Source organism: Taeniopygia guttata, chromosome 5, assembly GCF_048771995.1.
Source record: "Taeniopygia guttata chromosome 5, bTaeGut7.mat, whole genome shotgun sequence".
NCBI classification, from domain to species: Eukaryota; Metazoa; Chordata; class Aves; order Passeriformes; family Estrildidae; genus Taeniopygia; species Taeniopygia guttata.
In genome coordinates this window covers 53,672,992-53,696,317 of record NC_133030.1, presented here as the reverse complement: position 1 = coordinate 53,696,317, position 23,326 = coordinate 53,672,992, and the positions used below count along the sequence as shown (strand labels likewise).

The window sequence follows — 23,326 nt, the reverse complement described above, 5'->3', positions numbered from 1 at the left end:
GAATTTCAGTGCAAATGATTTACCCAGCTGCTAAGATAACACTTAAAGAGTTAGTGGTAAGATAATTTTTTCAAAAGGTCTAATTTAAATTGACAAACACACTGAAAACTGCAGATGGGCTCAAGCTGAAAAGTAGAGTGTGTGAAGCCTTTCCAAGCTCAGGCAGGTTGTAATCCAAACCTTCTCCTACTGCTCTGGCTTTTGGTTGCTTTTAAATTCCTCTTTGGTTCTTTTTTATGTCTTGTGTGAATCTAAGATGGTGGGAACATCTGGTTACAAGGGATTTACAATTGTTTGGGTGGGTATGTAATGAGAATTCATTTTTTCTCAAGTAGAGCCCTGATTTCTGAGCCAAGCTCCGTGTCCATTGATGCCTAAAAGTTTGCTGACTGGTTCACAGCTCCAGCTAGGACTAGTTCAGTTCTATTAAATTTCCAGTATCCAAAGTACTTGACTTTTCAAAGGCTTTGCTTCAATCATTTCACTGTGGGGCTGGTCTGCTCTCAGCCCCAGTGTGATGGCTCACAGTGAAAAGGCCTCAACAGTTGTCCTGTGTATTTTTGGTCAGGGTAGAAATTTTATAATTGTTAGACATATCTAATGCCATTCAACTCTTCATGCTGCAGAATTGACAATTATCTGAGTGCTGCTTTTCTTCTTGAACAGCATTGAAGCAGTAACTAAAATTTGGACCAGTAGCCAGGAAATCTGCAATTGATGGAGAGACAAATACAAAAGCCTGTTTTGATTTCATCATTCCTCATTTGACAAGTGTTTACCAAGACAAATTGAATTGTCATTTTTTGTCACCCCAAGTATTTGATGTGTCAAAACTCCTATGAAAATAGATAAACAAAATCTGAAATTTCCAGATTGACAGATGTACTGCAAGTAATCTTCCCATGATTCAAGTTTGAGAATAATTTGAATCACTTGTTGCAATGCAAGCACATGTCTTAAAATATTAGGACTTGTATCACGGAAGACTTGCTGTAATAGTGAAAACAATCTTAGTTTCTATTCAAATTGGTTATGTGTTTTGATTTTGGTGGATTTGATTTTATGTAATTCTCCACATTTTCTTAGATGTCCTGCCAAAAGAAGGCAGTGTAAAATGTTCCCCAATGAGCCCAACACAGGCAGATAGACCAAAACTGTCCTTGGCAGTGGAGGTCTGCTGTATTCATGTCCTGGTGAAATCGTGAAGAATGCTGTTGAATATATTTCCTGTGACTTTCAAACTTTTCCGTGATGAGTGCCTTGAGAAGCAGCCTGAATGCCCAAAGCTTGATTTTTAAGAAGTTATATGTGCCCTTTAGTAGTCTTTGAGATTTTGCATACTTTAAAATGCAATCTGAAGTTAAGTAATGTAGGTGTTCTGCATGTGGTTTGAGAGATGTGGTTTGCAGATATTTAAAATCTCATGCATGGACCTTAAAAGTGTATATGCCTGGATGTGGAAAGTGTTATTAGTTTCTGAATCCTTTTTTCCTCCCTCCTTCATTCCTATCCAACTGTGTATGTCACATGTGCCTACCAAGTATAGATGCAGAAATACACATGTAATGTGCAAGTTCCATATTAGCTCTTTCTGAACGAGCCATACAATCTCTGTAACTCTGCTCATTACCTGCAATGGTCAAGCTATTTTTTGTAGACTAGAGAGGAATTTTACATCAAGATGACAATTTTGAGTTTAACTGAGGTCAGAAGGGCATTGGCTCAGGCACTGATATTCTGATACTAGTAATGAAATTTCAATAGCTTGTATAATTTTGTATGTTACTGATGAAAAGTTCACACAAACAGCTTCTTGAATTTTAGTGAAAATCTTCCCTGTTTCTCTATGAGCTCAACCCTGAAATTTCTTACAGTTATGTCAGTTTTACATAGCTTTCTTTGCTGAATTTGGTCCTCATATGTAGAGTATAAAGAAAGACTCATTCTGTGTGAAAGGGAAGAAAACTACATCACACCAGAGCCTCAACCCATACCTCATCTCTTGTCCTCATACAGCAAGAGCTACTACCCCTACCATAAAGGAAAGTTGAAATATCCCCATATCTGTCAAAATGAATAGCAGAAATTAAGAAGAAATTATTTTCTGACCCCATACTCACAGACACTTATTTCCTGAAAAATGCAGTTTTGATGGTGAATTCGTTGTTCTGTCTTGCATAGCTACAGAATTTTTTAGTAGGTCATAAATGCTTCATTCCTTTTAAATGTCCACTGACTAAGGACAACTAGGAGCAGTTTGTTCCTCAGGTCCACCATAGATAACACAAAAAAGCATTCAGTGTTTTTAAACTTTGTAACATTTGTGAGCACTGTGTCTGGTATAGGATTTGGCTTTGAGCCAGAGGAGAAAGAAGCACATTATGTAGTGTATTATTCCCTTTTAAACATAGCCTAAATTATATGTGTCCAAGTTAACACCTATTTTCATCTCTGCTTTCTAAATGTGACCCTTTTGTTTTATTTAATGTTTGTGTTTTAAACATACGGTAGGAGGAAGAAAGAAAGAAAGAATGGACTGAAAAATGTAATCTCCATTGTGAAAAAAGAGTGGTATTTGATACTAGTTGCTGCTACATAGATTTGGCTCATATTTCCAGATTTTCTGTAGTGTAGGTCTTATGAATCTTATTACATACAGTGCAAAAAATTCTAACATATTAAACAATTTATATAAACATTTATATAAATCATTACAGCTTTGTACACCATGTAGAGGACTAAGTATTAAGTATATTGGGGGGTTGGAATAGGATCTCTAAGGTCCCTTCCAACTCAAACCATTCTATGATTCTGTGTACTATATTACACAGGTATTAATTTTTGTGTGTGAGTAGCTTGGTATCTATTGATGAAAATTTGCATTTAGATACACTTAATAATTTTATGTGGACATTGAACAGGGGAAGGATTTTAGTGGACCATTATTTGCAGTCTTCTGCACTGGGGATGAGCTGCATCATGTAGTCCCATCTCTAACCTCATTATCTTTCATCATTAATTTCATCAATTACTTTTTGCTCCTGCACTTCTTTCAAGGAGCTCTTTCAAGGCTTTGTGCAGCTGATTGTAAGGAAACTTGTTCTTTTCTTCTTTCCTAAATTAATTCAGGCCACTTTATTTCCCTCCAAACATAACCATGTAGTTAGTCCTCCAGTACTTACCTCATGCTAACACAATTCATAGAGACCAGCCACATTTCATCTGTGCTCCCATTTTTGTCTGTTCTCCCAAAGTAGACTCTCAGTTCCCTATAAGGATGACTGGACCTTCCTTCCACCTGTTCTGGTCTGAGTTCATCTTTGCACACAGCATAACACAGAGCACTGTCTTAGGTTTACTGCTATCTTTTGTAACGATATTAATACATCCCAATTTCTATTGGAAATACTTTGCTTGTGCCATGGGCTAGTATCACATTGTGCTTTATCATCACTCTGATGACTCATTGTAATCTTGTGATAAAATTCTATTCCCAGGTCTTCTGCTTGATCTTTCATTTCCAGCTGACCAGAATATTTTTTGTAATGGTACCTATTAGTCACAGTACGTTTAGTGAAGAAATATGTTGGCTATCACATTCAGGAATAAGTAGGTCCTACCATAATTGGTAGCATGTTTGTTCCAATATGTCTTGGAAATTTATGTGTCCACACAATGATACAATTTCTGATAGCCATTTTCCTTCCAACAAAATATTAATGAGGTCCTCATCCAGGTTCAGATTTGATCCATGTGAGGCAATGGTAAACTTCTGACCCTAATAAATTTTACACTCTTTCATTCAAATTGATTTTGACCTTAAAAGCTATGTTTTTTTCCATGGTACTACAAATTTTTATTTGCAGAAATAGTCTTTATTAAAATATGGCAGTATTCTACTCCTGATTTTATTTCTAGCTTTCAGAAGATTATCATATATTTCAATATCCGCTTTCCAGTAATGAATGTTAGTCCACCAAGTCTTGTTATGGCTGTACTGTGTCCTCCCCTGTTGGTTTCACTTCCTCTGGTTTGTAACCTTGCCACCTTTCATTGGTTTCCAAATATCAAAGTTGTCTCTGTGTTACCTCACCCATTTCAACTCAATCCTTTATAATCCTTTCAGTAACTGAACTGTCTCCATGACTACTCCTATATTCTCTGCTTATATTTTTCTCTTTGCTGCTTCTGCTGATTTTTTTTTTTTCTTTTCAACTGTTTTTCATTAGCCTGTATAGCAAAGTGGGATTTGGAGAGTTGAACATTACTTTTTTCCAGTTTTCTTCCTTAGGTCTCTTAGCTTCTGAATGGTGATGCTAGTTTGACTTACAAAACAAGTCCCTCAGGAACTCCGGTAGAAGCTGTTTCATTTGGGCATTTTCTCCAAAGGCTACCTTGTATATTTATTTTACTATATAATTTTATTTAAGGCATATGTCAGACCTGAATCCTAACATGATTTGGTTCTTTTTTTTTCCCTGTGGCAAGAGTTTAGAATATTTGTAGAAATATTGTCATTTGCCATAAAGGGATGTAAACAATTTATTCCCCCCTGTTCAATAAAAAGCCTCTGAAGAGAGTGTAAAAAGTCAAAAATCTTGATTTGGCAGCAGGGATAGTCAATGTAAATCTCATGTAAGCTACAAAGTCATTTTGGCTGCCACTTTTCAGAAAGCTGCTTGTGGATGTAGTGTATACACTGACAAATTTTCTCCTTCCTGTCATCCTGATTCAAAGAAATGTCCCTATGGAAATACTTCTAGAGAGACACATGATCTTCAACTGGCAATCCCTTTTTCCTTTGGATGCCTGGGTTTTTGCCAGGAAAGGCCATTTCTTGATTAATCTGAAAGCAGTATATATTTGTCCTATTTCTGATTTCTTCAGATGCCTCTCACTGCTCATTCCAGCTGACAGGACAGCTGGCTTATTCTGAACAGAGCCAGGTAGTGCCTCTTTGTGGAGCAGATGTGATTGAACACAATCAGTGCATTCCATTAAGTCTGCCAGATATCTCTGAATTAGTCAATAATTTTCTGTTTCATTCAAGGGGCTTGGGAGGGTATAGGGAATCCACCAATGTAAGAATACATTTGAAAATAAATACAGTCATGTTTAGGTTCATCCCCTAAATCCAGTCAAGTCTCCAGACAATTCTAAAATCACAACTGTTTGGTTGTCAGCCTTCCAATTAATTAGTTGCAAGAAGTCTTACTGGCTCCAGTAGATATTTCCCAATGTTTAGCAGTGGGTCATCAACTTTTAGAAGAATTCTGAAATAGAAGATTCTGGAACTTTATGATCACTTTTTGTGCTCTGTCTTTAACGATTGGTTCATTAGTTAATACAAGAACTTGTGCTTACATTATCACAAAACACAGAGATTATATTTCCTTATGTGCAAATTGCCAGAGCAGATGTAAGCTGAGTGTTTATATTGTGGATGAAATTTGCATAGATTTTCACTTCTTATATATTTGAAAGTTTTGACTTCCAGAACACTGAAGAACAGAAAATTCCTCTTGCACTTCTTTCTGTGGGGAAAAAAAAAAAAAAAAGAAGAAAAAAGAAAAAAAAAAGTGGGGACTGAACATTTTCCACTGGTTTATTTTCTGTCTTTGTTCTCATCTACTTACACTCAGACATTTTCATGTGGCACTTTGGCATATACAGGTGTATAATTCCTGCTGATTCTTTTGTCTGCTTGAAACAGACTCCTGTCTTTGGAAAATTTGGCCCTATCTCTTCATGGACATTTTTGACAACTCTATGTATTTTTTTTTTTTTCCTGTTGTTTCAATAACCTCTCGGTTGGCCAAAGGGACACTGTGTTGACACTACATTGGCCAAAAAACCTCCTGCAGTTTCAATTGGCAGGGTTATTTTCCAATTCCTTCTCTTGATTACTGGGACATGCAGCTAACTTTATGCAGCTTCTTTGTTTCAGCCAAAAGATGGGAACATTTTGTGGAGAGAGAAAAGTGTGCCCTCTTTATGTTGCTTGTTTTACATTTGGGGAGTCCTTGAGGGTGGATGTTCTACATCACTTCATAGTTTTAATAAGGAAGCTGTCAGATTTTATTTAACTGAGCATTATTAAGTGAAAGGATACAAATACTTCAGTCCAGGCGTCATTATACATATTTTCCAGCAGCTTGCATCACCACATCAGTTTTTCAGATTCTGTAAATGTAACACACTTTAATGACACATAATGGGATCATAATGTGATGTAATGAAAAGTGTGTTAGTCTTCAGCACAAGTAAATAAAAGAAAGCAACTCAAAACCCTTGAATTTAATTTGTGTTTTTTACTTGCATGTTTTTCTGTGCATATCTTAACATCTACTGTGTATTCCTCTCTTGCCTACTCCTATTTTTTTCAGTGGTGCTTTTCCTGATGTACTCTGTGATCTTGGAAATAAATAGGTAGAGGGGAGAGGAGGTAAACTAGGAAGAAAGAGTTCCTGTCTTGTATTTATTTACCACTTGTGAAAGTGTAGACTGGCCCCTTTCCGATACAGTGTTTTAATTTATTTTTAAATCTGCTTTCATGGTAATTTTTCTGAACAGCTTATTCCCTCCAACTGAAGTCAACAACTTCAATGCTCAGAGAAATCACTTGGCACTGAGAAATGACCAATTACTTGTTAAAACAAGGACAGGCAGACCGTACTGGGGCAAATCCATTGCCATAACAATTAATTTTGGCTGATGAGACTTTTGTTATTTTTTCTTTGTGTATATATTTTTACAATGATATCTGCATCTATATTTTGTTAAAAGCTCAACACCTCCATCCTTGTCTTGTTTGTCTTACCTTCTAAAAGATCTGCTTTCCGCACATTCTGGTTTCTAAATCTTGTAAAAATTGTCTCAGCGTGACATAAATCTCTCGCATATGAAGTGTTCCTGTTAATGTTCAAAAACGAAATGCAGTTAAACAAGTCAAAGGTGGCTATCTAGCTACTTGCAGAGTAGTAAATAAGCTACACTACTTTGGAATAGGAAGTTTATTTTACCTATGAGAAGGGTAATGTGAATGTTAGCTAAATTCTAGGATTGCTGAAGACCACTCATTCCCATTCATAAAAATAAATACCTTTCATTCAATATCAAGCAGCTGAAATTGTTGACAGCTGATCCCTTTTAAGGTCAAAACAATGTATCTTTCTCCTCTCCTAGTTTTTAATGATGTCTGGGATTTCAAAAGAACCTATGGGATTTAGCAACAATTTCCCTTTAAAGGGCACTTGGATTTGGAAGTCTAACTCTTCTAGGTTCTTTCAAAAATACAAGCTGTTATTAATAAACTATCATCCAATGCCTGTAACATTACATCAGACTTTAGATTTTTTTTTAAGTCCAGGAGACCATATGGGTAGTTTATTCTCAACCACTTCTAGGAACTTCTAGCTATCTTACCAAATATTTAAGAAAATTTGTTTAGGAGTGAGAGATCACTGGTAATTTGTCGTCCATTCGAGGAATTCAGGCAAAGAGGGAGCACTCTGTATTTACTGAACTACTTCAATGAGCTACTGACCACTCTAATGATAATCTGATTTCATTGTGAAGGTGCTCTTATTAAAGAGAGATTACATTACTTTTAATTTATCTATTTCCTCATATCTAAATGATTTGAAAGAAAAGACCTACCTCATAAGTAAATGGGAGTAATTTTATAACAATATTTTCCATGAGTAACTGGAAAATCATGATAGCTTTGGGAGATATTCAAAGACACCTTCCTAATGGTAATGTGCTAATATGAAATGTGCTAATATGAAACCATTATGAAATCCTATTTTACATCCCTCATATCACTTTTCTATGGGAAACTGGTTGTGTCTAGTTTTATTGTGATGAAAAAGTGAAAGGGTTTAAAAAAATGTGTCAAATAATTATGCAGTTAAAACATGATTGACAAAATTTCAGGACTTATTCTTCGAGTGTATGCTTTGCACTTTAGAGGGATGATTCTTGAAATAGTAATCTTTCGATTAAAGAGAAAAAAAATACTCACATTATTAGATTTCTTAGGTTAGGTCTCATGGACAGCAGTGGTGAATTCAGAGTCTTCTTCTGTATGATATTACTGTGATTGAGGCAATCATATTGTTGAGACAGGTCCTGCAAATGTTTCCTCACTGTGATTGCTACCAAATCCTAGCTGCCTGCTGCCTCCTAGAATAAACATATGGTATGAAAGCTGCTGGTGGAAATTTTGTTTTATATTCAGTGTAACAGGGTAACAATGGTAACAGTTGCCACTGTTCAAAGGGAAACGACTTATTCAAAACAAAACCTTAACCTGGCAACCTGTCAGAATGAGACAAGCAGTGATGCCAGTCAAAACAGCAAAGGCTGTACTGTTCCTCCTCCCTCGGTCTTTCTCCTACTATGAAAGGCTGTATTATGTTTACAGTGTTTATTTTATCTCTGAACCTTTTGCTGATGCAGTTCTCCAGTGCTTTTTTATAGTCAGTTTTTGCTTAGGTGGAATAGTTGAAGAAGTTGTCAGTCTGTTCTGTTCTGCTGTCGTGCCTGGGTTGCATTTCAGTGCCTAAAGTTTTACTGCACGTTACACAAAACTTCTGCCTTGACTGGAAGTGGAGAAAGTGCTCCAAGAAAGGGCTGGGATGTTGCTGTTCCATGCTGGGCATAGGTAAGAGAAGGAGCTGTGGCAGGGTAAACTCTGGCAAGGCATCTGACATCTGGCAGCATCTGGTGAGGCGTCTGACAAAACCCCTCACATCCCTGCTATCAAATGTGGACAGAGGGAGGTTTGGGTTGGGTCAGGGTGGGACTGCACACCAGGCAGTTGACTTCTTGACTGAGGCTGTTGTAATCCAGCATAATCCAGCAGTATGGGCCTCAGGGGGAGGAGCCAGGTGCCACCCTGAGGCACCCCAGCTTTGAGGCAGAGAAGCAGCTGACCAATGCTATAACTCTGCAGCCTAAGCATAGAGCAGCAACATGAAAATTAAACTTATCAATACCTCTTGTGTGGAAGGTCAGTCACCTTACAATGATACTACTTTACTGCTAAGGAGATCCTGAATTGAAGCAGTCAGCTGCTGTCACCTGATCAGCATTCTGCACTGCAGTGTGCAGTGCTCCTTGCAGCACACTTCAGCAGTCACTATAGCCCAGAGCAGATTAAAAAGAAATGAGCATAAGTCAAATTGTCAGTCATTAACTCTTTGAAAATAAGGTCTTCCATGTTGGTAAAGGCAATAAACAAATTAATTACCCAAAAGAAGAATCACAGATACTATCTGCATTCATTGGAGCCAATAGTTCCCAAATAACCTTCTTAAGCCAGGCAGAAACTTAGCCAAAGTGCACCCAAAAGCCTGACCTTTGCCCAGCACCTCCCATACCTTGGTGAGTGACTTTGGCCAGGAATGAAGCAGAGAAACATTGGCATTTCCTCTGTCAAAATATTATTCTGCCCCCATGGATGTAGACAGTCTTTTCAAAATATATTCAATTTTTATCTGCAAAACAACAAGAAAATTTCCTCACAAGAGGAAACTTTAAAATCAACTACTCAGAAAAACAGTTTATTTGAACCAGACTATTTACAAATCCAAACAAATATGCTTGGCCAGAATACCAAGATGGAGGCAAATAAATATTTCTCCTGCAACTGCAAGGTTTTAGATTTAATATCCTTATGCCTCGTTTGGTGAATTTTATGGTTTCTTTTGCTGCTGCTGTTATCTTCTTGTCCAGTGTATTTGCTTGTTAGGGGCTGACCATAAATTTGAATGGCCTGTGTAATGGAAGGGTAGAAGGAAGATGCTTGGTGTAACCATAGCTGTATCAGAGAGGAAAAGATAATTGAAAAGTTAGTGTGGTACCTCCCTGAAGTGCGAGCACAGCTTCGTGTGGAACTCTCTCTGTTAAGATGTTAGGGAATCGACCACTGGTGCAAGGCTACTGTCCAGAGTTCTCCAGAGCTGTCTTTTGATAAAAGCATTTCACTTCATAGGGTCTGATGCCACCTGATAATACAGACCAAGAAAAATGTCAAGCCATTGCAGCTGCACTAGCTTTTACCAGGAAAGAGTTAGTCATGAGCATTTGATAGTGACTGTGAGTGAAAGAGGCTATTTGCTGGAGAGCCAGGGTCTCCCTCCTCCTATTCTCATTGCAGTAATTTTACTTCTTAATTTTCAGCTGAAAATTTTTATTTGGAGCAAAGTAATGCTGTGGTTACTTTCCCCACCAGCCTTCTTGTACCCACGCTAGGAGGGCCTGTCTTCTTGCTATGAAGACTTTTTCTAACATCTAATCTCAGTCTTCTCTCACACATGAAGCTAATTATTTCTTGCCATCCTTTGATGGAAACAGGATATGTGATGAATTTAGAATTTTTAAAGTCAACATTGGATGATGTTTATAATTCTGTCTTCAGTCTTCTGTTTTTTTCTGATAGGTCACATTTTATAATTTTCCCCTTGTTCTTTGTTCTCCTCAGGACTCTTTCCAGTTTACCACATCTTTCTTAAAATTGAGAGACCAAAATAGATGTAGCTGAGGCTTTACCAGTCATTAGTAGAGTGGATAATTTCCTTCCATGTTTTATGTAGAGCTTTATTTTTAATAAACACAGAATTATATTATTCCGTTTTGAAACGTTCATCTACAGTTGACTCATTCAGTCTGTGATCCAACTTAACCAGTTGTTTCTTTTCCAGCCATCTCTTTTCAATACTGTATATTCCAGTTTTTCTTTTATTGCAGAACTTTGAACTTCATAAAATTTCATCTAAGTGATTTCATTCCCCTCTCCCCACTAATTCATCACACTTACTTTGTATCTTCTCTTTCAAATTGCTTTCAGTCTCTTCCACTTCTCTTTGCCCAAGTTTTAGGACTATTTCCTGTTCCACCAAGTTATTAATGACTTCAACTGTTCTGAGGCCTTCCCAAGCATAATCTAGTTTAAAAATGAGACGTTGGCCTTCAGTTTTTTCCATAGAATTGTATACTTAAATTATAGCAATAATATCTAGATAATGTTCCACTAGTTTTCTTAGTGAAGAAATTGTTTTTGAGAGAATATATATATATATATTTATGTATTTCTCTAAATTCATGCTTTTTATTTTTTTTTTACTGGAATATAGTTATTCTAAAATATTTTAAAATTGTACTTTGCATTTAACTTATTTTCTTTCTAATCATCTTGGATCAAATTCTTCAACTGGTGGTTAATTGAGTTCAGCTATAACACAAATCATTTTCTGGTGAATAAGATTCCTGGTTGGTGTTTGTTCTTTACACTTTGATGAGCCAAGGGAACACTTTGTACAAAATGAAGTATGTTGCTTCTAAAAGTACATGACTGCCTATCACATTCTCTTTCCTGTGCTCTTTCAGTTACGACTATACAATTTTCTCTGGTTTACAATATTTTTTTAAATTGCATTTCTTTTATCTGATACTTTTTGCTGTTTACTTTCTTTTTCTTCAAGCCAAGCATTTGAGCTACCTATTTTTAAAATGGGCACTGTAGATTGAAATGTTTAGATGATCATTTTTATTAAAATAGAGTCTGGATTTTTCTTGAATATGGGTGGGCTTAAAATGTTTCCGTTTTTTTAATTGTCCATTTTATTTGTCTAGCTACTTATTTATTTAATTTAGTCACCTTGGATAATATGGGGACCATATTGTATATCTCTCCTAGCATCAATAAAGTTTCAGATTTTAGTAAAGTTCCACAAATAAAGTGCAATATTAAAATATGTTCAATATAAAGGATTATATATATTGCTAATTTTCATAAATATTCTTTTCCCTGGCTCCACTAAATCTTCTGTATAAAGAACCATTGACTTCAATAGTGCAATAATTTTCTAGTTATATAGATAACTAGTAATTACTCTAGTAATTTGTGTGGTGATTTTGTAGAGCAAGGCTTTATTGCATAAGAGCTTGAATAATGGGATATGACTGTTAATATAAATGCAATAATGCACATATAATATAATGCATAGTACTTTTTCAGGTCCTAATTTTAATGAAGCTTTTCTGAGGCATTGAAAAATACTTCCACAGTGGTTACATTACTAACTCAGTGCAAATACACTTGGACATTAGACAATGCTCTCTGTTGGGTGATTTTTTTTTCAATATTATGTCTTCTTCAAATAAGATTTATTGAGAAGAACTTTTGCACTACAGTAAGACCAAAGCCAAGAATGTATTCTATTTTTTGTTGTACACTGGCTTTTAAGAACTGCTGCCTTTTATTAATGAGAATAGCCTTCCTCAGGGGTCCAAATGGCACCAGGGCTCTCTGACATCTTTGTTGGTGCCATGGAAAGTGGGATTGAGGGCACCCTCAGCAAGTCTGAAGATGACATGAAGCTGTGGCTGCCCCAGCCCTGGTAATGCTGAAGCCCAGGCTGGATGGGGCTTTGAGCAACCTGGTCAAGTGGAAGGTGTTAGAACCAGGTCCCTTCTTTAAGGTCCCTTCTAACCCAAACCATTCTGTGATTCGGTGATAGTATATGATATGAAATAAAAGTAAATCAGTTAGTTGAAAGTAATCTGCTGCAGCAGACATTAAAAATCATGAATCAAATTAATCTCAGTATCAATTTGTTTGTCTCAACAAATAAATTATTATTATTTTGTTTTAATTGCATTCTGGTTTCTAATTTTTTTGAAAAAAATTTTCTTAATTTTGTAAAGCTTGTTTTTCAGTTGTGACAAACTTGAGATTTAGTAATTTCATTTGAAATTAATTTTTCTATTCTTTAGGATTCTTAAGACCTGGAGATTGAAGGGAAAAGCACAAAAATTGTAAACTATTCAATAATTTCTTCCATTATTATCTTATTTTTAAGCTCCTGGTAGGAAGTATTTGTATTAGTACCTCTCTGTGTTTTACTTCTGTGTGTGCCACTTAGTTTCTGTTTGATTCTGAACAGTCATTATATCTCTTGAGTATAAAAAAGTCTAGGCAAAATGAAACAAATCACATTTATGAGTTATAACAAATATTTTACAAATAATAAGGGATAAGGGCTCTCTTCAGCTTAAAATATCTTACATCTCTAATGTCACATAGTTTAAAAATTATTCTTGTTTCCATATTTAAGATGTATTGAGTTTATTGAAATCTCTGTTTTCCAGCAAAACAGTTTTATGTAGGCTCTGTTGCAGGTTATCTGTACTGATGAACCTGATTCACTAGATGGACTAGAAAGAGACAAAAGAATTTGAAGAGCTAATATTTGTGCCATGGTTTCTAAAGTAACTGAGTCTCAGGCTGCAATCCAAATTAAAGACTCCTACTTACTTGAAAAATTTCATATCAGTATTCAAAAATGTTGTATTTATACTCTCTAATAACTATCTTTTCCTTCAAAAATTTATAATACCCTTTTCTTTCCAGAACAGCCTATTATTTCAATGGTGTCATATAACTTATTTTTTAAGCTACATTATATGTTTTTATTTGAAGATTTGTTAGGTTAAGTGGTTTCTTCAGACTACATTTATTTTCTTTGATATGTGACATAATCCTAATGATAGCCTTTGTGTTGAAGTCCTATGTTTGACTAAGTGATTTTGCTGAAACTGTAAGCTAAGATCAGACAAGGTTTCTTCTCAAGCCATAATTCTAGTAATTGAATCTGTTTGTGTGATATGTATTGGCAGAACAGAATGACTAATCTTGCAATGAATAATTTATTTGATAAATGTAGTTTCTCACTTTATTTTACTACATTTTAAGAACAAAGCAGATATTTTGAATTATTCATTATTCAGATTTAACAAATTTTATAATTAAAAAAAGATCATTATTGATAATTTCCCTGGGAGTATTGATTCAGATAAAATTGAAACTTAAGTGTAGCTCTAAGTGTTTAATTTCTGGTGCATATTAAAGATGGCTTCTGCTAAAAAATTGGATAATTTTTTGAGTGAACTTCATAATGAAGTTTTAAAATATGGTTTCTATGAATACTTGTGCATCAGTTCAGAAGCTCACTTTTATGTATAGTATTTGTACCATATGATTGAGGATTTGTGGAAAGCACCTATAAACAATATTTGAGCATATTCAAGGTGTGTTTGTTTGTAAATACATGGAAAGGGAAACAAACAATTAATTTTACATTATTTTGACTGACCTTAGAAATTATGTAATTTGTAGCTGCATTCTGTTGCAATTGAGATCTGCTGGCTTCAGTGGAGGAAGGTTTTGCACCAAGTGCAGAACTGGGGGACTGTTGGAACCCTGGATGCTGAGATTTTTACACTGGACAGGTGACCAATATGGAAAGATCAGCCACAGCTTTTTACTCTTCCAGCTGAACCTTTTGGCTCTGGTTCTCCTGAGTCTGTGTGCTTTGTGCTGTGTCAGTGGAAAACTGTCCCAGAGCTACTCCGTGTGAGATATCCCTGTACCAGGTCTGTGCTTCTCCTTGCATGATCTACAGCTTAAGGAGATTCATCAAAAATCTAACTCACCTTGAAATTGGGCAACAATTTACAGCAAGTGCCAGGATTTGTCTCCCAGGATGACAAATAAAAATGATATCTCTGCTTCCATCTTTTCCCTTTAGTTTACCAGCAGAAGGTGTGAAGATTTCAGGTCCTGACAAAATCTTTCAGAAAGACAATGGGGTGTGAAGGTTTGGCCCTGGGAGTCTGTTTGCTGTAATTGGATTGGTGGGAGAGAGTTTTGCTCCTGCAGTGCTTGTTTTCTGAAGAGAGCTCTGTATATAGCAGATAAAAATGAATGTTCTTAAAATAGGAATTCCTATCTGGAAAAGTTAAAAATGCAATTCAGTCTTCAGCTATTCAAATGCAGGTCAAATCAGAACATATTCAGAACTTTGTGGATAGAAAATAGTAAGTGCAGGGTCTCTTTTATGCTAGAAACAATATTCTCGGAGAAAAGAAAAATTGATTTCCATCTAAACACACAATACATGCTGCACATATTTTTAGTATTTGTGGGAACATCAGGACTACTTGAAGCAAAAAAGTTAATGTAATTTTGTGGCTCATTTTAGGTTTATTTAGTTTGAGACAGACATACTGATCTTCAGTAAAAACTTCATTGCTAAACCCAGTAAATAATCGAACATATTTTTTGGTAAATATTTTAAGAATTTCATCTGAGTTCTTCAGACCTCACCTCAACTCTTAGTATTGTTAGTATCCTAATAAAAATGTGTTTTCAATCTCTGGCATTCCAAGTTTGTAAGTAAATAATTCTGTCCTTGAACCAGAGTGCAGATTAATTACTAGCTGGACATAGTTCATCTTGACCAGAGAATATGAAAGTTCTTAACAAAGGAAATATTCATTAATCTTGTGAGATGTTTTTTTTGGAAGACAGATATGTATTTCTGAGGGGAAAGAAACACTTACAAGGTTTAAACAAAGGGCCAAATTTTCTGTATACTTGTATATCACATGTTTCCCAAACAAGATGATATAATAGCTGTGTGTCCTTGTAATGTCAAGTGCAATGTCTGGCTACTATGAACCAGAATATTTATTTTGAGATATTAAAGGATTAAATATGTATTGTCATGCTAAATAAGACGGTCCTGTTTTAACAAGATGCTTGAAAAAATCAATTGCTAACAGTCTGAAGAAAATGATTTAAAGAAAAACAATGAAAATATGTAGTAAAGTAGACAGACATGCACCATTGATGGGCTGTGTAATTAAAATCAGTAGCTTCTCTACTGGGAAGTTTAGTCAATTTAGGAGGTGTATGGATAAAACCAGATGTATATATGGGTACCTTTATTAGAGTTTCCTACTTTTTAAAAAATTTCACTTAGTGTGTTTTAGTCATGTTACTTTAGCATTAGGTGGAGCAATGTCAGTGTAGCTCTGACTTGCTTGCAACATGAGGAATGTTGCTCCAGAATGTTGCTTTATCTGAGGGAATGACCTGGGTTCTCTTTAACTTGCTTTATTATTTAATTTTTATGAGGTATTATGGTGTGTTTGTATTATATATATGTTCCTTTGATCCAAAGAGTATCTGAATCTGTTATAGGTTGTAGGTGGCAACTTTGGTTCAAAACCTTTAATTTTAGAGCACTACTTTGGTCATAGGAGTCCTCAGAGAATTTTCTCTTATCAACAAAAGTTGTGAATGCTTCACAAATACTGAGGAACTTTTGAGCTGTAGACTAATCTGAATTTTTCCACTGCTCATTTCTCAATGGAGTAAAATTAGATAATTCTCCTGCGTGATGGCAAACCCCACTTTTCATTTGAATTAAAAAGCCAGAAATTCCTTCTGATACAGAATAGTTAGAAAGATGCAAAATCTTTCTTGAACAGCTCTAAAGGTCGTACTTTGGATCAGATAAGTTCTAAAACATCACAGGTTGAAGAAATCTATTAAAAAAAAAAAAAAAAGATGGAAATTTTCACGACTATAAAAGCTAAAATTATGAGAAAGGAAAAATGTCACAGTAAGAAAGAGCAGAAATAACGTGCCACTTAATAAAGTTAGACTTAATGAATGAGTTTGTTACTGATTTATGTCCACTAGAAGGGCTGTGCTTGACACTCCTTAACAACGCTGTTTGCCATAGAAGTATTTTTGTGTACAGTTGTGTTTGGAGTACAATAAATATTTGGTCATTATGACTAGAGCCAACAGCAGAGTTCAGGGCCATGGGTGTTAGGAGAACAGTGTGAGGGCACGAGTGTTTGTGGATGCCAAGTGCTCACAATAACCAAGCCCACAAACCCATATCTTTTAACAGTTACTGCAGGTAATGCTGAGCTACTGGGAGCAAATGCTTGAAATGAATTTCTTGCTGCCATCTTGTGTCTAAAGGCTAAATGGCAAGGAAATTTCTGGAGTTCCAAGTACTGATTTTACATTCAACATCAGGTTGTTCCTCTTATTTCTCTTAATGCCAAGGCATGGACAGAGGCTTGTCCTAAAATGAAATGTCCTAAAATGTCCTAAAATGAAAGTTTTCAAGGTTTTTTTTTATGAATAATGGGAATGTGCAATTTAGCTTACGTAAGAGATTTTGTGAATTCTTTCTGAGAAATATTTACTAGAGTGGCACTTCAGGTATTAAAAGTTGCTTTCCCCAAACGTATTCCCACCAGAACAGAATTATGAAGTGCCAGAAGAAATGATGAATAATATTACTTCCATGATAGACAGGGTGGAGCCTGTGTTTGCAATATTGGTCTCCCTATTAATTTTTTTCTTTAACCCATACATGGGACACGTTCTAGCAGTGTTCTGTTGTGCTCCAGAAAGACCCCAAAGGGCTGTTACACTGATGTATATATAAAATCTACAAGAACAACATTGTAGCCTACAATAGGGTGCTTTTCAGGAGTATCCACAAAACTTCGATGAAGATGACATTAACTGTTACATATTTTTTTATATTAATTGCTCTCATGTTTTTTTCTTCATTCCAACTATTGTTGTTCATGAACCTTTGCTTCCCTGTGTTTCCTTTCTTATATCCCATCCAAACTTTAACTACAAGTCCCATCCAAACTTTAACCCTTTCCCTTCTCAGCTGAACTGCAGCTTTTGGTTGATGTGTAGGGTTGTTAACTCTGTGCTTCTCTACAGCAAAGCAGTGCCATTTCCATTTGTTTGCTAGAAGGCCAGCTGTGAGAGACAAGCAGAAGCTGACTGCATCTGTGACAGTTTTGGAGTTAGGAGTGCTTGCAGTAACTGCTGACTGCAATGATGATGAACCCACCCCACAGAGACATTCACTGCAACAGCTTTATTGCAAACATCTGAGGAGACTCTGACCATATGAAGGCAGTGGTAACAAGAAATTATTGAAGTACCAATACCAAATCAGTTCACCTGAGTAAGTGGGTTGGTGGGAAGACATTTCCAAAGCAGAAGAAAGGGATGATCTTGCATTGAGAACAACCACTCTCTGTGTTCCTAAGTCCATGCTAAACTTATCATCTAGATCATTCAGTTCTTTGGCAAATGCTTGACTTTCTTTCCAAGCTGTATCTGCCCCATCATGAGGTTTTTTTTGTCAACACTGTATGACTATGCCGTTTTGGGTAATTTTTTGAAGATCCATATTTTCCCTGCTGTCTGCACACCCAAGCATCCTCAGACCTTTTCTGATTGAAACAGTTCAGCATAAGAAATTGGTCCACCTCTTCCTACTCCCTGTCAAACAAGTAAATATCTTGGGGATTCTTGGCATGAAAAAAAAAAAAATTGATTATATTAAAAGTAAAGACAGTCAATGAAACTTAAAGTCTTTGGCTTAAATCAGTGATGGCTGAGGTCTGTTGACTTTAATGAATTTCTGTCTGCAGAGATGAGAGCTGGAATTATATAAGTGCAAAAAATATCTCTTCATTCTGTAGGCTCTGGAAATACTGTTGGCGTAAACCACTGGAACAAACTACCCAGAAGTGAATTCTTTCTCTCTTGACATTTCTAAATAAGACAAAATGCCTTTATGGAGGATATATTTTGTTCAAACAGAAATTATATGGCTGAGTGCAAAAGTACCTGGATGAAACTCTGTGGCCTCTGTTATACAATCAGATGTCTTTTTGGATCTCAGATCTAGTGATCTTCAAAGTTTTCTTTGTCTTACTTGTTGCAGTCTCACGTTGTTGGTTATATTTCCTGCTTTTTAGCTAAGACTGTAGGCTTTTGGGGAACCAAAGCCCTTCTGGAAAATTGCCTACAGAAGGACTGTAGAGAAGCTAGTATGTGGTTGAGGGCTACTGTCCCACTCTCAGTAATTCTGAATAGGTATTGACATTGAGTGACTGAAATAAGAAGTCATTCTCAAAAGAATATGGAAATCACTCTAACATGCTTAAGACATGTGGAATATATACATAAAACATATGTGAAATAGCAGACGTTCACTAGACATGGGCTATTATTAGGGCTCAATGCTGACTTGGTTTGAGGTGACTTTCAGGTTCTACTTCGCAAAAGCTATTTGCATTTTTGCATTTTTAAAGTTGTGTTTGTTTTTTTGTTTGTGGTTTTTTTTTGTTTTTTTTTTTTTCAATTTGCAGCTTCAGTCACGCAGTGCAGAGTCAGGTAATATTTGATTCTGAATTTATAACTTATCCTTAGAACTCTGAACTTTGGACATTCACATATTTTTTGGAGCGGAAAGCTGGCATAGAAGAAAACAATCTCCTGAAAAAAAATGTCTGGACTTGAAATCCATTCTCAAATTGGATCAGTTTAGCATTGGCAAGTGGCCATTGGTAATCAATCTTCTGATGAAACAGGGATAGACTGGCTCCTTTCCTTGGGTTAAATAACTCAAACCAAGATTTGGTATCAGTCCTTGGTGCATAAGTATCAATCTGTAAATAGAGTTGGCCACATTTCTACAAGGAGATATTTTGACAAATACAGTGTTGTCTGCTGATCTAAATAGAATTGAGGGGAAGGGCAGAATTTACATTTCAGCTGACCTTAAGGAAAGAATTTATGTCACACAGGATACAGATAACTTAATGCTCCAGAAATGCACTTGCTAGGGATGCACTTTCTGATGAAAGATTGTCATGGAGTACAAATAGAGACAGCTAGATGCCCTAGGGCATGTATTCTTCACTGGTATAATTTCAACATAGTGAGGTAAACACTTTGCTAATGTAATACTTAGATGTGTCCTCTGTCATAATAGAGTACAAAATCCTAAACTTTTGTGCTGAACTGTGGGGGCTGTTATTATTACATTTTAATGTATTTCAGAAAAAAAACCTCAGTGACCTAAGAGGAACTGTAATATGCTAAACAATCATGTTTTAAAAGCAGTACATAATAAACACAGTTTCCATACAAACTCAAATCCATGGGAACTCACAAGGTTTTTAGTGACATTATGACTGACATATAATAGCAATAATAATAGTTTCTCTGTCATCCTTATGCATGTTGTACATGTTTTGATTTCTTGATACTATTTTTCAGAATGAAATCTGGAATTTATTTCTTAATTTAAGAAATGAAGGAGTACTCTGTATACGTTTCCTTGAATTTCTGCAAATTCATTCTTATTATTCACAGAAAATTTCCTTAAAAAGAAGTACAGACTAAAAAGTTTGAGATTCATTTGTAATTAATCCCAAAGGATTAATTCTTGGAAATTTTCTTGCTGCAGGTTCCAGCTTTAATACAGGCCAGACCAGTAGTGAAAATCTTTTAGAGCTGGTAAGAAAATATCAGATGTTCTGGTAAGAAATTGGACACATTGGATCATGGAACCACGATCACCCTGCAGTGAGGTTGATGTTTTCTAATCTCCTTTTACTAATCTGAGCTAGGGTGACTTGCCAACATCCCAGTATTTGGTTCCTACTCATGATGGATAACTCCTGATATCTAGGTTGCACTCAGTAAGCTGGCAATCCCTCTTCCCTCTGCTAGAATCTGCATGATATCACAATTTGCAACCTGTGTTACAGTGCTGATCTTTTTGCTGTGCCCAAGGCAGGCAGGAGTGAGAAAACCCTTGAAGGTTGTCCAACCTGCTAGGAGAGGATGGACTGATTCATCTTTAGTATTGGGAGCTGTTCTGGAATATGATCTTCTGGCCCAGTCAAGCCTCTTGCAAAGGTAAATGTCCCTGTTTGCCTGCTTACAATTTCTTCTCTCTCTTCCTTTACCTTATGTGTGCAGATGGCTCTATCTGGAGTATGTATCTACATTAGTGACATATTTATTAATAAGTGTGTAGTGTGTTTTTCCTCAGTGTTGTATTTAAGGAATGCATAAGGATCGCTTGTATGTCTGTCCATCCACAGCAGTGCACAAAGTCCTGTGTTTCTCTTCAGATAATGGACCTTACCTGACTTGTAAACCAGTTATTTTTCTTTAACAGAATAACAGAATTGATTCTCAAATATGATATAATTTTGAATTCTTTGTCTCCTAATGGGGTAGATTTCCTTTGAGACTTCCCCTTAAAGAGAAATCATTTGCTTTCTCAGTATGACAGAGCCATTTGATAATATGTGTCACTGGAAATAAACATCATGTTCTTTATTGGTGTTTCTACACATTTAACTGTGGAGGGAGGTGAGGTCAGACATTGAATATACAAGGCAACAATTGGCAATGTAATGTACAGCATTTGCTTGGTGTCCAGCCAAGGATTTGCAATGCTTTTAAAATGGTATGGTACATAGCAACTATTTGATGTGCCAAACCACAGAAGATGGTTGATGATGCTTATGGAGTGGAAGATACTCTGTAAGTAGTCCCTGTAGTGTATTTACTATACTGTACATTTTGCACATGCTATTTGTTATACTGCTTGTTTGTAGTAATTCTTTTTTTCTGATAGCATATATTTTCATGATCAGAGACCCACTGGGAGAATTTTACTTATCGTGCAATAGGAATTGTGCTTCTTACTCCTTCTTCCATAAAATAATTTTCAGTAATGGACAATGCTGAAGCATTTTATTACCATATAGAAGAGTGTACTGGAAGCAAAATTAGATGTAACAATATCAAAAAACCCCAAACAGCCCAAACAAAAAATCCAGAGTAACACCCCAAACACAAAGAGAATTGTAGTCTTCAGGGAAAGGGAAAAAACATCAGGGACAGCTGATGTTTTAAACATCTTTTATTCTCCATAAATTAGCTTTCTTATTTCTCCATTCATTTTTCACTCCCATCCCATCCCATCCCATCCCATCCCATCCCATCCCATCCCATCCCATCCCATCCCATCCCATCCCATCCCATCCCATCCCATCCCATCCCATCCCATCCCATCCCATCCCATCCCATCCTCACATTTCCTTTGTATTGACCTTTCTCATTCTGACATGTGTACAGTTCAGTCTTCTGCTGCCATGAAGAGAGGATCTGGCTAGATGTGAACTCACCAACGCACTTGCCATGAGCATGTGCTGGACACCCTGGGGGTGGGAATGCAACTGTTGTGCTTCTAATAATGTCTGCACTGGATGCTACATCCCAATGGTGTGAAAACATCTGAAAGCTTCCAAGGGGCTGCCAGTGTGCTTTGTTGTCCAAATTTGTCAGATCCTTGGGACAACAGGTGACTTGGCTTTTGTTTTGTCTGTGGCCAGACACCCTGGAGCAGAACTGAGTGCTTGCCATGTACATCTGATCGTCCATAAAAACTCTGTGAGAAATCCTAAATTTTGCAATTTTTTCCCCTGTAACTTATCCTGAATGATCCCTTAAGTTCTGTTCTGTTTTCACTTGCACTGGTAGACCTAAGCAAATCAGTTGAATTCTATTACAGGGGAGCTAATGTGTTTTTAATGTTACCCTCAAAACCAATTAAAACCAAAAAAAGAAGTTTGTCTGGTGTTGTCTGATTTGAATTTTTACAGAAATATCTAAGGTCTACATGTGGGTTAGTTTTCAGTATGAAAAAAACCTACAGGACTGAGACTTCTGTTCTTCATGTTCTTTGGCAACTACTTACCTTTAAGCATGTAAGTGTCCAGTTTGAAGATGGAACTCTTGCTTAATATTAAACACTTATTGTAGGAGTTTGTCAGGCTGAAGTCTGCAACTTCCTTCTCTATGGTTTATTCCGTGTGTTTGCTAGGCAACTTAGCAATGCACCTTTATTCTGTTTGCATCAGCTATGGATTCATTTCCCTCTGTTAATGGAAATCCACATTTGGCATTTTCAGAGATGTCTGAGCCAAATTCAAACCTCAGTGTTTGGATATAGGGTGATGGTAGACACATGTCTTGTCAGTTCCCCAGTTTTGTTATTTTTTAAAATGTATTTGATTATGTATAGGCTTATATAGTGAAAACAAAACTTTCATTAGTCTGGTTTGGGAGGGACTGTGGTTGAAAATAGTAAAGAGAAGAGGATCATGGGGAGGGAGGCAGGGAAGGTTGAGGGAAGACAAACAACCAATGGTGCTACAGCCAGTCAGGGAAAAAGTCTGGAGCAGCATTGCAGAGATTGTTCAAGGGCTGGGTCTCTCCAGCTCCTTTGGAGAAGTGAACTGGTGATGCAGATGTGTTTCTGAGTCTGGGCTGCAGCTTCCTTTGTGCCTGTGCATGAGGCACCCTGAGCAAGGGGCTTTGGAAGACTGAGAATCCTAGAGCTGTACCTTTTAAAGGCTCATTTCCTCTTATGCTTCCTTGTGGTCAGAAGAGGATACATGATCCCTGCTGTAGCTGGGCTCCTCTGTTGTTAGGGAGCTAGAAGGATCAAACTAAATGGGAAATAGTAGTATGTTCAAGACTGAATTTTAGATTAAATTAAATTTTTTTCATTTTGATACTAAGTTTGTTATAGATTTGATGGCACCA

General features: G+C 36.4%; 2 long non-coding RNA genes across 34 annotated transcripts in view; one reads left to right on the top strand and one right to left on the bottom strand.

The window, feature by feature from the left end:
• LOC115495650 (uncharacterized) overlaps positions 1-23,326 on the top strand; it is a 318,954-nt gene that overhangs the window by 115,424 nt on the left and 180,204 nt on the right. For 13 of the 33 annotated variants that reach the window (XR_012056518.1, XR_012056520.1, XR_012056534.1 and 10 more), the window contains one exon: positions 20,495-21,740. The exons of 12 other annotated variants lie outside the window; for them this stretch is intronic. This is a non-coding gene — a long non-coding RNA (uncharacterized lncRNA). Of the gene's footprint in view, positions 1-20,494; positions 21,741-21,853; positions 21,924-23,326 lie in introns of those variants that run through there. 8 more of the 33 variants (XR_012056506.1, XR_012056512.1, XR_012056514.1 and 5 more) reach the window with 4 other exon arrangements.
• LOC140684342 (uncharacterized) lies at positions 558-12,191 on the bottom strand. The gene is made up of 3 exons (XR_012056539.1): positions 8,027-12,191; positions 6,821-6,912; positions 558-5,534 (listed from the first exon to the last, which is right to left on the bottom strand). It is a non-coding gene; the product is annotated as an uncharacterized lncRNA (long non-coding RNA).